This window comes from Scyliorhinus torazame, chromosome 17, assembly GCF_047496885.1.
Source record: "Scyliorhinus torazame isolate Kashiwa2021f chromosome 17, sScyTor2.1, whole genome shotgun sequence".
NCBI classification, from domain to species: Eukaryota; Metazoa; Chordata; class Chondrichthyes; order Carcharhiniformes; family Scyliorhinidae; genus Scyliorhinus; species Scyliorhinus torazame.
Genome location: NC_092723.1, coordinates 176,024,970 through 176,038,005, shown reverse-complemented (window position 1 = coordinate 176,038,005; position 13,036 = coordinate 176,024,970). Strand labels below are relative to the sequence as shown.

The following is a 13,036-nucleotide window of genomic DNA, read 5'->3' as shown; positions in this document are numbered from 1 at the left end:
GTGGCGCCCGACACGGAAATCTTGGACCAACTAACCACTGACATCTTTGTATCCTCATTGGCTACAGGTGAAATCCCAGAGAACTGGAGAATGGCTAATGCGGTACCGCTGTTTAAGAAAGGCAGCAGGGATAATCCAGGAAACTGTAGGCCGGTGAGCCTCACGTCGGCAGTAGGTAAATTATTGGGAGAGTATTCTCAGGGACAGGATTTATACCCATTTGGAAACAAATGGACTCATTAGCGATAGACAGCATGGTTTTGTGAAGGGGAGGTAGTGCCTCACTTACTTGATCAAATTTTTCGAAGGGGTGACAAAGATGATTGATGAGGGGAGGGCGGTGGATGTTGTTTACATGGACTTCAATAAAGCCTTTGACAAGGTGCTTCATGGCAGACTGGTATGAAAGGTGAAGTCACACGGGATCAGAGGTGAGGTGGCAAGATGGATACAGAACTGGCTCGGTCACAGAGGGTAGCAGTAGAAGGGTGTTTTTCTGAATGGAAGGTTGTGACTTGTGGTGTACCACAGGGATCTGTGCTGGGGCCTCTGTTGTTTGTAGTGTACATAAACGATTTGGAGGAAAATGTAGCTGGTCTTATTAGTAAGTTCGAGGATGACACCAAGGTTGGTGGAGTGGCAGATAGTGTTGAGGATTGTCAAAGGATACAGCAGGACATAGATAGGGTGGAGACTTCGGCAGAGAAATGGCAAATGGAGTTTAATCCGGACAAATGTGAGGTAATGCATTTTGGTAGGTCTAACATAGAGGGGAAATGGCAAAACTCTTAGGAATATAGAAAGTCAGAGAGATCTGGGCATACAGGTTCACAGATCTTTTAAAGTGGAAACGCAAGTGGACAAGGTAGTCAAGAAAGCATGTGGAATGCCTGCCTTCATTGGACGGGGCATCGAGTGTAAAAACTGGCAAGTCATGCTACGGTTATATAGAACCTTGGTAAGGCCACACTTGGAATATTGCGCACAATTCTGGTCGCCACACTACCAGAAAGATGTGGAGGCTTTGGAGAGGGTGCAGAGGAAGTTTACCAGGATATTGCCTGGTCTGGAGGGTGTTAGCCATGTGGAGAGGCTGAATAGACTTGGACTGTTTTCATTAGGAGGTTGAGAGGCGACCTGATAGAAATCTAAAATATTATGAGGGGCATGGATAGAGTGGATGGGCAGGCACTCTTTCCCAGGGTGGAGGGGTCAGTCACCAGTGGGCATAGGTTTAAGGTCCATGGGGCAAGGTTTAGAGGAGATGTGCGAGGCAGGTTTTTTTTACACAGAGGATGGTGAGTGCCTGGAACACGTTGCCAGGGGAGGTTGTGGAAGCAGATACATTAACGGCGTTCAAAAGGCATCTTGACAAACACATGGGTAGGATGGGTATGGAGGGATACGGCACAAGGAAGTGCCAAAGATTTTGGCCAAGGGTGGTATCATGACCAGTACAGGCTTGGAGGGCCGAAGGCCCTGTTCCTGTGCTGTATTGTTCTTTGTTTTTCTTTTAAAGTGAAGCAGCACTTCAACCTAACTTCGTCCATTGTTGTAGAATGGTATCTTTTTAATATCAGGGAGAGAACCTCAGGTGAGTCTGTAGCTGAGTATTTGTCCAGGTTGTGCAAGGTTGTTGAATTTTGTGAATACTGCACTGCCCTGCAGGAAATTCTGCGAGACCGTCTAGTTTGCGATGCTAACAATGCAATGCAGCTACCCAATAGAAACAATTGACCGAACCTTCCTTCAATCTACAACAGACCATACAAATTTCACTGTCCCGGGAAAGCGCAGAGTGAGGGGTGCAGCCGATACAAAGCATGGAAGTGAACGCCTTGGGGTGTGCCCTTCCCGGTGCGGGACCCCTCCCCAGACCGCTACCCTGCCCTGGACCGAGAGCCATAAAGGCTCGCTCCATTGGGCGAAGGTTGAATAATCCCGATGGGAAACTTCCTCAGACATTGAAGGTGATCTGGGTCGTTGCGGGGCATGAGGTCGCCAGCCCAGGTGAGAGCGCAGCCCGACCAGAGACCCAGGTGCACTGGTAGAGGTAGGCATCAACCCAGAGCCCGTACCTTCCACCTGGATGAGAATGAAAAGGATGACTGCATGCATTTGAAATGCATGCCGGCATCTCAGGTGGCCCCCATAATGGTTACAGTGCAGGGGAACGGGTATATGCTGGATATGCAGCTGGACACTGGCACAACGGTTTCCATTGTGGGGCTAAGTACGTTCGACTGCATTAAACAAGGAATACAAAATTTGGTCCTAACCAATACCAAAGCTAACTTGGCCACCTGCACCGGTGAACCATTGGACATTGCAGGTACCACCATGACTTTGGTGGTTTATGGTCACCAATCGGTGTGCCTCCCGCTTCTCATGGTCAGGGGACAAGGCTCCAGTTTGTTGGGACATGACTGGTTGAGCCAGCTACAGCTAAATTAACAGTGCATCCTCCAGATGGGATCCAGGGGCCTAAGTGAAGTGTTGGGCAAGTACCCGCAAGTACCCTGAAGTATTTCAATCCGGACTGGGGAAGATAAAAGGGGTCTTCGCTCACATTCATGTCGACTCGAGAACCCAACCTCGGTATTCCGGGCACGCACAGTCCCCTGTGTGTTGTTGCAAAAAGTAGAACTCAGTCGGGTGGATCATAGGGATACAATCAGGCCTGCACAATTTGCGGATTCGGCTGTGCCACTGGTGCCGGTGGTGTTAAAACTAGACAAGACAGTGCGGTTATGTGGGGACTATAAACTCACTATGAATACGGCTTCACGGCTGGATCGCTACCCCATGTCCCACATTAAAGAACTTTATGCAAAGCTGGTGGGCGGACGAGTGTTCACTAAGCTCGATATGAACCATGAGTATTTACAGCTCGCGTTAGACGCAGCCTCCCAGAAATATGTTACAATAAATACGCACAGAGAATTGTACAAGTACACCCAGCTGCCTTTCGGGATGTCCGCTGCCTGTGCTACATTTCAATGTGTAATGGAGAACATCCTGAGGGGGTTGCTGCGCGTGCCAGTTTATTTAGATGATGTGCTGGTCACAGGAGCGATCAAGCAGCACCATCTGGAGAACCTTGAAGCCGTACTGAAATACTGAAACATTTCTCTGAGTCTGGTGTCCGCTTACGGCCGGCGAATTGTGCCTTCAATGCAGGGGAGGTGGTTTACCTCGGTTACTGGGTGGACTGCGAAGATTTACACCTCATCGCGGACAAGGTGCGCGCCATTCAGCAGGCCCCCACCCCAACTGACTTGGTAACTATTACGGGAAGTTCATCTCAAACCTTGCGACCCTGTTGGCCCCCTTACAGCTCCTTTTGAAGAAGAATCAGGGATGGGCATAAAGGAGGCCGCAGGAAATGGCTTTTCAGCAGGTGGAGAGGTAGTTATCGTCTTCCGGGTTACTGACCCACTACAATCCCACCAAACCCTTACTCGTCAGTCACATCCGACGGTCTTGGGACTGGCCTGTCGCTTCGGATGGAGAATGACAGAGAACGGCCGATTGCTTTTGGCTCGCGTACGCTGGCTGCAGTGGAACGAAAAAAATGCACAGATTGAAAAGGAGGGTCTGGCGGTGGTCTATGCAGTGAAAATTTCACCCGTACGTATACGGCCGCCATTTCACTATTATTACAGACCATAAGCCTTCACTCGGTCTTTTTAAGGAGGACAAGGCGATCCCACCCATTGCCTCCGTGAGGATCCAGCGCTGGACTCTGCTGTTGGCCGCCCACAAATATTCTTTCAAGCATGGCCAGGGACCCAGATAGCAAATGCCAATGGGCTGAGCCGTTTGCCTTTACCAACAAGCCCCACATCACCCACCCCCGGGCAGACAAAGTGGCCACTCTAAGCGTCATGGACTCTGCCTGTCACGGCATCACGGATCCATGAGTGCACTCAGACAGACCCGTTTCTCACAAACGTTCGGCATGTTCTGTTACATGGAGGTTTACATCAACAGCTACCAGGCGGGTTAAGGCCGTTTTCATCAAAACTGTCAGAATTTAGAGTGGAGGACGGTATCCTGCTATGGGGCACGTGCGTTGTCATTACGGGAAATGACCAAAAGTTGATATTGAAGGACCTGCACATTCGACATCCAGGGGTGTCCAAAATGAAAATGTTGGCATGCAGTTATGTCTGGTCCTGAACCTGGATGCAGTCATTGAGAAGATGGCCCAGCATAGCTCTGTCTGTCAGGAACACCAAAAGCTGCCACCAGCTTCGCTCCTTCACCACGAATAGCCAAGGCGGCCGTGGGCATTATTACGTGCCGTCTTTGCCAGCCCATTTCAGTGTTCAATGTCCCTCCGAATAATTGACGCCCATTCAAAATGGCTGGAGGTCCACAGGATGGCGGCGACCACCTCCCGGGAACCATTGAGAAGTTGCGATTATCGTTTTGCACGTACAGCATCCCTGAAATGCTTGTTACAGACAACAAGTGAAGAGTTCTCGAGGTTTTTGAGGGCGAATGGGGTACAGCACATTCGTACCTCCCCACACCACCTGGCTTCTAATGGTTTAGCGGAGCGGGCAGGACAGACATTTAAAAGAGGCTTCAAGAAGCAGTCTTCAGTTCGATGGACACCAGACTGGCTCGATTCTTAATTTGCTACAGGACTACTCCGCACGCCGTGACCGGGGTGCCCCCGGCTGAAATTCTGATTGGGCATAAGCTTTGAACCTACCTTAGTATGATTTTCCCTGACATAGGTGCGAAGGTGCACCACAAGCAGGAGCTGCAAGGACGTTGCCTTGTTCGACATCCACCACCCAGGTGATTCGGTGTACATTCAAAACTTTGCAGATGGCGCCCAGTGGGTCTCCACGACTATCCTCTGCCAGACAGGGCCAGTTTCCTATCAAGTACAAACCCCAAGGTCGGATCAGGCGAATGCATCTTGATCACATTCAATCAGGGTGACTAATTCTTCGAACGTTTCCTCGTGAGCGTGCAGTTCTCATCCAGCCGACTCCGTTGCTGCAGCAGCCCGTAATGGAGCCCCACGGGGTTCAAGACTCCAAAATGACTGAGGTGGTGGACACAGAATCAGAAAAGGAGGCTCAAGCATCGGAAATCTCCAATGGGGATTCAGCACCACAGCAGCCACCAGTAGTGTAGCCGCCGCACTGTTCTATTCGGAAGTGACGTTTCCCTTCCAGGTCACACCGCCTGATCCAGGACCTCAGATACGTGACGCCCATCCAGACACAAAGAGTCCGACGCCCTCCATCCCCACAGACGTCACAGGATTCTTCACACATTGCCGAGAGGGATATTATAGCCCTCAAGTATCTTATGTGGTGGGAACAATTAACTTCCCTGTGACTCTTGCAGAATGCAAGCTCGCCCGTTAAGGGGGAGGTGATCTCTAAACAATGTCTAGTTGTACGATATATAAAGCCGGTCACTTAGGCACTGGCAAGGTAGATCCAGTTGCAGAAGGATGTGGACAAGCTAGGAGAGTGGCCAATGAAGTGGCAAATGAAATACAATGTGGAAAAGTGTGAGGTTATGCACTTTGGAAGGAGCAATTTAGGCACAGACTATTTTCTAAATGGGGAAATGCTTAGGAAATCAAAAGTACAAAGGGACCTGGGAGTCCTTGTTCATGATTCTCTTAAGATTAACGTGCAGGTTCAGTCGGCAGTTAAGAAGGCAAATGTAATGTTAGCATTCATGTCGAGAGGGCTAGAATACAAGACCAAGGATGTACTTCTGAGGCTGTATAAGGCTCTGGTCAGACCCCATTTGGAGTATTGTGAACAGTTATGGGCCCTGTATCTAAGGAAGGATGTGCTGGCCTTGGAAATGGTCCAGAGGAGGTTCCCAAGAATGATCCCTGGAATGAAGAACTTGTCATATGAGGAACGTTTGAGGACTCTGGGTCTGTACACGTGGAGTTTAGAAGGATGAGGGGGGATCTTACTGAAACTTACAGGATACTGCGAGGCCTGGACAGAGTGGACGTGGAGAGGATGTTTCCACTTGTAGGAAAAACTAGAACCAGAGGACACCATCTCAGACTAAAGGGACGATCCTTTAAAACAGAGATGAGGAGGAATTTCTTCAGCCAGAGGGTGGTGAATCTGTGGAACTCTTTACCGCAGAAGGCTGTGGAGGCCAAATTACTGAGTGTCCTTAAGACAGAGATAGATAGGTTCTTGATCAATAAGGGGATCAGGGGTTATGGGGAGAAGGCAGGAGAATGGGAATGAGAAAATATCAGCCATGATTGAATGGCGGAGCAGACCCGATGGGCCGAGTGGCCTAATTCTGCTCCTATGTCTTATGGTCTTATGGGGTCTACTGTGTGATGTATATAATAGTTATTGTAAGTAATCTAAGTTTCTTCGAACTACTTGGTACGGACTCCTTCATGGCCTTGTGAAAATAGGTTAGATAGATTGCCACTTACTGTCCAAAAGGTTAGGTTGGGTTCCGGGTATAGGGGAGGGTGGTGGGCTTAAGTGCAGTTCTCCGTCGGGTCAATGCAGGGTCAATGCAGACTTGATGGGCCAAATGGCCTCCTTCTGCACTGCAGGGATTACATGGATTAATTGCTCATCCACATCACAAGAAAAGGTCATGTTAGCCCAAATACTCTGGGCCTAACCTTTGAGGTTATCCTTCCAGTGGTTGAATGCTCTGAGACAGCAGTCTACAATCTTAACCGGTCCCTTCAATAGATAAACTAGGTTGCATTTGTTGGGGCGATTCTCCAATATGGAGCCCAAGTGTTTGTGCCGTCGTGAGCGCCGTCGCTTTTCACGATGGCGCGAACCGGGCCCGGGTATGACCGATTCTGGCACCCACAGGGAGCCGGCACAGCGCTGTAGCGGTTCACGTCGCTCCAGCCTCCTTTTGCGGTGCCAAATGGGCACCGTGCCAACCTGCGCATGCGCGGGGGACTTCTCTAGCACGCCGGCCCCGGCTCAACATGCGCAGTTGTTCAGGGACCGGCCGCGCTAGAAGGTAGGCCCGGGGGGGAGAGGCCAGCCCGCCGATCAGTGGGCCCCGATCGCGGGCTAGACCCCATCGGAGGCCCCCCCCTGGTGAAGGAGCCCCCCCCACCCACAGGCCACCCCCGACCGTTCGCGCAGAGTACCCGCCGGCAGCGACCAGGTGTGAATGGCGCCAGCGGAACTCTGTCGTGTCGGTGCGGCCGCTCGGCCCATCCGGCCCGGAGAATCCCGATTCCAGCGGCCCACGGCCGGCGCCGCGCCAAACGCGCCGGCGCAAATGGCGTCGATTCTCCACACCTCGGAGAATCGCGCGCCGGCATCGGGGCGTCGTGGCACGATTGCGGCGATTCTCCGGGCCGGTGCGGGGCTCAGAGAATCGCCCCCTAAAAGTCCCACTTGATAGTTCTGAGTGGCAGGTTCACATATCCCCTGTGAAACTGGAAGGAAGCTCCAGATTAATGTGTGATAGCGAGAGAGAAAGAGGAGTGTTTGCGGAGGCACACATCAAAAGGCTGTCATAAACCGCAAATTTTCTTTGAAGCAAGAAGTTCACCCTGAAAAGGCAAATTGGTAGCTGGTAAATTCAATACTTTTCTCCAAGATTATGAATCTTGGAGAATATGAAGATTTATATTCTTCCTTCTGTTCAGAGCCACGGCACGCTTAAGACAGGGTAAATAGTATGAGGTTCAGTTGAAGGAGTACGTCTGTTGTTCCTGCTCTGTGGTTATGTCTGTATTATCAGGCGAGCATCACTGTACTTGCAGGAACACAACGATTCATCTGGTGCACACAGTCAGTGTGGCGGATGTAGGACAATGTATATAATTAGAGGAGGACTTGTGTGTGTGTGGGGGTGGGGGGGAGTGGGTGGATGTGGGAGATGTAGAGTAAAGGATAAACTTCAGAAGCACCTGATGCTGACATAACTATGAAGCAATGGCAAATGATTACGTAACTGAGATGTGGTGGGGTGCAGAAGTGCAACCTTGTGCAGAGTACTAAGATGCATATCCATCTGTAAAAAGCACTTCTCGGCCTTTTGGCTAAGGTCAAGTGTAGTATCTGCTCGGCCTTTTGGCTCAGATCTGGTATGTCTCCCTTGAGCAGGCCATGAATTGGATTCAATTGGAATTTAAATTGTTTTCTTGGAGCAGGTAAGGAGCTGGATTAGGGGTTTGCCCCTGTCCACACTCTGGCTTTCTAACTCTGATAAAGTAATTTAAAAAAAATATCAGTCTGTAAATAATCAACAATGTTTTTTATGAATTACACTTTTAAGTATTTTTCTTAATGAGACAAACAAGCTCTAAAAAAAAACATTTGGCCCCAAATTCCAGATGAAACAACAGGATCTGGTGCAACGCTGACTATTGCTCACCCTGCCCGATATAGTCCCCGGTCGCTTCCGTGGACGGTAATGCTCTCAGCATTTCTTAGTCATGATGTGGAGATGCCGGCGTTGGACTGGGATGAGCACAGTAAGAAATCTTACAACACCAGGTTAAAGCGAATTCGCCTGAGGAAGGAGCAGTGCTCCGAAAGCTAGTGATTCGAAACAAACCTGTTGGACTTTAACCTGGTGTTGTAAGTCTTCTTACTGTACAGCATTTCTTAGGGTCTTAGATATTTGGAGGGCAAACCCGTCCTGGTAGAGGATGATGTAGACTTTCCACCCAATCCTGCAGGATGTCTACATCTGGTAAGTTAAACTAAGTGAACCCCTTCAATTTGGTTTGGGAAGGAGGTGGAGACATAGGAGGAGGCACAAAATATTGCACTTGTGCATAATTATGGAGTCAGCTTCCGTGATGTGGCCCTGTGGCGTGGCCTTGTTTGCCCACCAGAATTAGCAAATGATGCTTGCTCACAGGGAAACTGGAAAAGGAGCTCAAATAACAGTAGACAGATATACCCAATGTTCCCTATTTGACAGCAATTTAGAGGCATAAACACAGAACTTAGGCTGTATTCTCCACAGCACATCATCCCTCATATTGACTGCAACACAGTGACATTAGAAGCATGTTTACGCGGGTAACATTGGAGTCATTTTGACTTTGGCTATCGGCCATTTCATATTATTATACAAGCAGCAGCCTTCTTGCACATCGCTGCCCGTTTTGACTTCAATTAACATTTTTTTTAATCAAAAGAGGCTGCTATCTGGCTATCTCACTGTCACACAAAGTCAAAACTTACCCCAGGCAGCTTTTAGCGCTAGCCTGCATTGCGTGTGTCCAGCGAGGAGACAAGAAAATAACCTTCAGTCAAAAGTCAGGTGTGACTGCTAAAGTTTGAGATGGTAAAGTAAGAGATGACCACTAAATGGTCGGAGAAGTCTAATATTGCACAAAATACAGGTTTGCCCTGCAAATATCTAAGACCCGAAGAAATGCTGAGAGCATTCATTCAATGGAATATTTGACAGGCTATTTTTGTTAGGGATTCCATACTGTTTGTTGTATTTTTATACGCCAGTCTGTTTGGTACAATCTGGTACAATGCGGACGGGCAAACCTTTGTTTGCTGTTGTACCCTGCCATGTACAATCAGCTTGCAGTATCACTCACGCCTAGCTTACTGCAGTGTCACCTTGTGATGAATGTGCTGACTGGAGACGCAGTTTGAAGCAGATGTGTACCCTGCCAGAGCTATACTCTGAGGGATTATGACAGTAACACACCCAAGTCAGCATTGCACCTTCTGACTGATTCCGATCAGTGCTGCCAACCAGACTGTTTCTCAAAGCCTCCAGTAAATTTGCTTCCATAAATACATCCTGTCTCCCCGGCTCCACCTTGTTGGCACCTTGTCATTACCTGCGAGATTGTTGCAAGACTAAGTCAACCCTTATCGACCAACTAGTACTTTAGATTGTGGAGAATGGCATTAGAAGTAACTAAACATTCCTGTAGTCCTGGAATTTTGCAAGGGAACGGAAGGTAACTGGGAGATAAAAATAGTACAATGCCTCGCTCAGTGCTCCTGAACTCTTGTCTTGCACCGATTACTCAAAGCCTTCAGCACTGACACAATGAGAGCGTTTCTGCTGCTGCAGAGGAGTACATTAATATATTCCAGCCCTGGGAAATAAAACCCACCAGATCCATCATGTGCTTTTGTTAAATTTACACGGTGCACAAGGACTGGAATTTCACCTACTTTCCCACAACTGTTGAACTTCGCCAATAACTTTCCACATCGCTGTCTCCCTTCCAGATTACCCATCAGTCAGAGATCACCGCACTAACGGATGCAGATTTGAAAATCCTTTTGATTTGTCGAGTCGGTCACAGTAGTACACATACGTTTTGATTTTAAACCCATCCATCTGGCTGCAATGACTTGGGGGATGGGGTTAAAATCGATGCTGGGGTCTACTTGCTGCGCTCTCGCTGTGTTGAGGCCACTTGTCACAGACAGGGACCTCGGAGATATTGAATTGACGGAGTCTGCTGACATTAACAAGGCATTGTGCAACCCACAATCGCAGAACCCAGGTAGGCTTGTTTGTTAAAGTGTTAATGTTTCCTTTTGGACCAGGAGGAACAGCGGTCCTCCATAAGAAGGCAATGGGCCTCTCCTGACCTCCATCCCAACCTCCTCAACTCCTTCACAAATCAACTTAACCTCAACAGCTGGGGTCTTTTTCTTAGGGCCCTGAGCTCTGATTTCCCACTTCTGTCCATCAGTGTCCACATCAGCGCCGAATTTAGCCCAGAGTCAAAGGAGCAGGAGTGGGCCATTCAGCCCCTCGACTCTACCGCATCATCTAGATCATAGCTTATAATCTCTATCTCAACATCACATTCCTGCACTATCCCCAAACCCTTGCTAAACTCTAGAGAATACAGGACCAGTCTTCTCAATTACCTCTTAGGACAGTCCTGCCATCCCAGGGATTAGTCTGGTGACCTCACAATGCATTGGAAGTGGCAAGTGTATCCCTCCAAATTACTACATTCAAATGGGGTCACAATTGCCCAGGCCTTGTGATATTATCATAACTGTAAGAACTGCAAGGGTTAATGAAGTGTCCAGAGTAGCCACTAGAGGGAGCTACAGTTACAACTCTTTGAAGCAGTGATACTAAGCCTTGTGGGAGAATGTATGCAGAGGTTAGCTGGAGAGAGTCAGAAGCCCAGATAGTGTAAGTGAGAGAAGATCATAGTTTATATCAGTATTTAGATTAGCTGTAGATGAGTGTAGTTTAAATGTTAATAATCAACTGTGTATTCTTTAGGAGTATGCGTCAAATCCAAATTAGTATTGTTAATAAACTTATAGCTTTGTTTAAGTTCAAGCTATTTTGTGGTCTTTGTGAACGCTGCGCCAACCATCCTGAAATAAGCAACACAAAGGAACACCACAGGCCTCACATTGATACCACTTCCCCCTTGGCCCATGAACGCTCACATTCAATGCTGCAATGGAGAGGCAGCTTAGATTCTGTGCTCAAATTGCAGGAGTGGGACTCCAACCCAAAACTCAGAACAGCACAAATGAGGAATGGAAAGGCTGAAAATGCTGCCCCGCAGTGGAGAGGGTAATAAACCCACCGCAGTAAGGGCGACAGCCATTTAGCATTGATTTGCACCATCTTCTTTGGGCTGGTATTAAAAATGTAGGCCACTTTTTTTCCCCTTTGACTTCATACATTTGCGGAAAAGAGTTTGAAAAATGTCATTCGAGCTGTTACACGAGCCACAAGGGAATCTTCAACATTAACTTGCCTGGCTACAGCGCTCTCTTTCCTTGGCTCCAGAGATCAGCATTATATTCATAGGCAATTGTAGCTAAATTTGAACCAACAATTGACCTGGCACCTCCATTCACACGCTGGTGTTAAGATACTTGGGTCCTCTGGGGATTATAGTTAATTACTTACTCAGGGAAAGTGATAGCGCCCTCTCAACACTTTGAAAAATATCTCTGTATCACTGCCTAAAATTCCTCCATTTTGGAGTCTCAAATTGCTTCCTATTGTAATGAAACAAGAACAAAGCTGTTTCCAAGGTTATTTTGGCAGTTGCTTCGTGACATTAAGGATAGGGCTCAATAAAGCATGATGTTGAGGGGTCACTTAGGGGCAATGAGGTTTTGATTGATCATACAAGCACTGGGCTGTGACAGGACACCTCACTAATGTCAATTCATATCACACGGTGCCGCAAGACAGCTAGTGCTTGTCTGGGACACAGGCTTCAGATATAAAAAGCATTGCAGAGGAACGTCAGTGGTGGGGGGAAGGGTTTTGTCGTGTTTGCTTGATTTCCTTGGCACTAGGTATTTTTTAAATTCCCCGTTCCGCAGACGTGGAATTCAGTCCCATTTCTCCTCTCCTGCACAATGTCTCCATCCCCAGTCTTTCACTCCAGCTTCCTACAGAACTGAGACAGGCTAACTGAAATGTCAAATTCTGAGCAGATGCATGTTGTGAATTGATGTTCGCTGGGGAATACATTGAAATTTGACTCCCTTCTGCCCATTAACCAGTTCATTGCTTGATGGCAACATTTGAGAACACAGGCACTGCAAAATGGTTCTTACAAAAAGGCAGGGTGGAATTGAGGGGGGGGGGGGGCGGTTACAGAATGGGTCGGGGGTGTACAGAGTGGGTAGGGGGTGTACAGAACTGGTAGAGGCTGCACCTCACCATTCAATAACAAATGTTTAGCAAATGAACAAAGGTTAAAGCATGAGATCAATGCGACAAATTTCACTTCACCTAAAACTGAGCAGTTTCAATTTGGAGCAGTCGACGTAATGACCTACTCTAAGCTCAGTGAATGTTCCTCCCTTATTGCTGTCAGAAAACTACATTCAATTGTTGCAGTTAATCTTACTGTATCTGAAAGGTTTATTATGGCCCATGTAATAACGTCCCCGCTGCAATGGGCATTGATTAACATCGGCTGAAGAAATCTTTATATCGTCGTCAATAGAGAATCATGGGATGAGCCATTTGCTGACTCTCAGCTGCGTGGAATTTCTTCCATTCCAATCCCGGGAAAACACAGAAGTGCTGCAAG

General features: G+C 48.1%; 1 pseudogene; it reads left to right on the top strand.

The window, feature by feature from the left end:
* The first annotated feature begins 8,027 nt into the window (after window positions 1–8,027).
* LOC140394626 (U2 spliceosomal RNA) lies at window positions 8,028–8,228 on the top strand (annotated as a pseudogene).
* The last annotated feature ends 4,808 nt before the right edge of the window (window positions 8,229–13,036 follow it).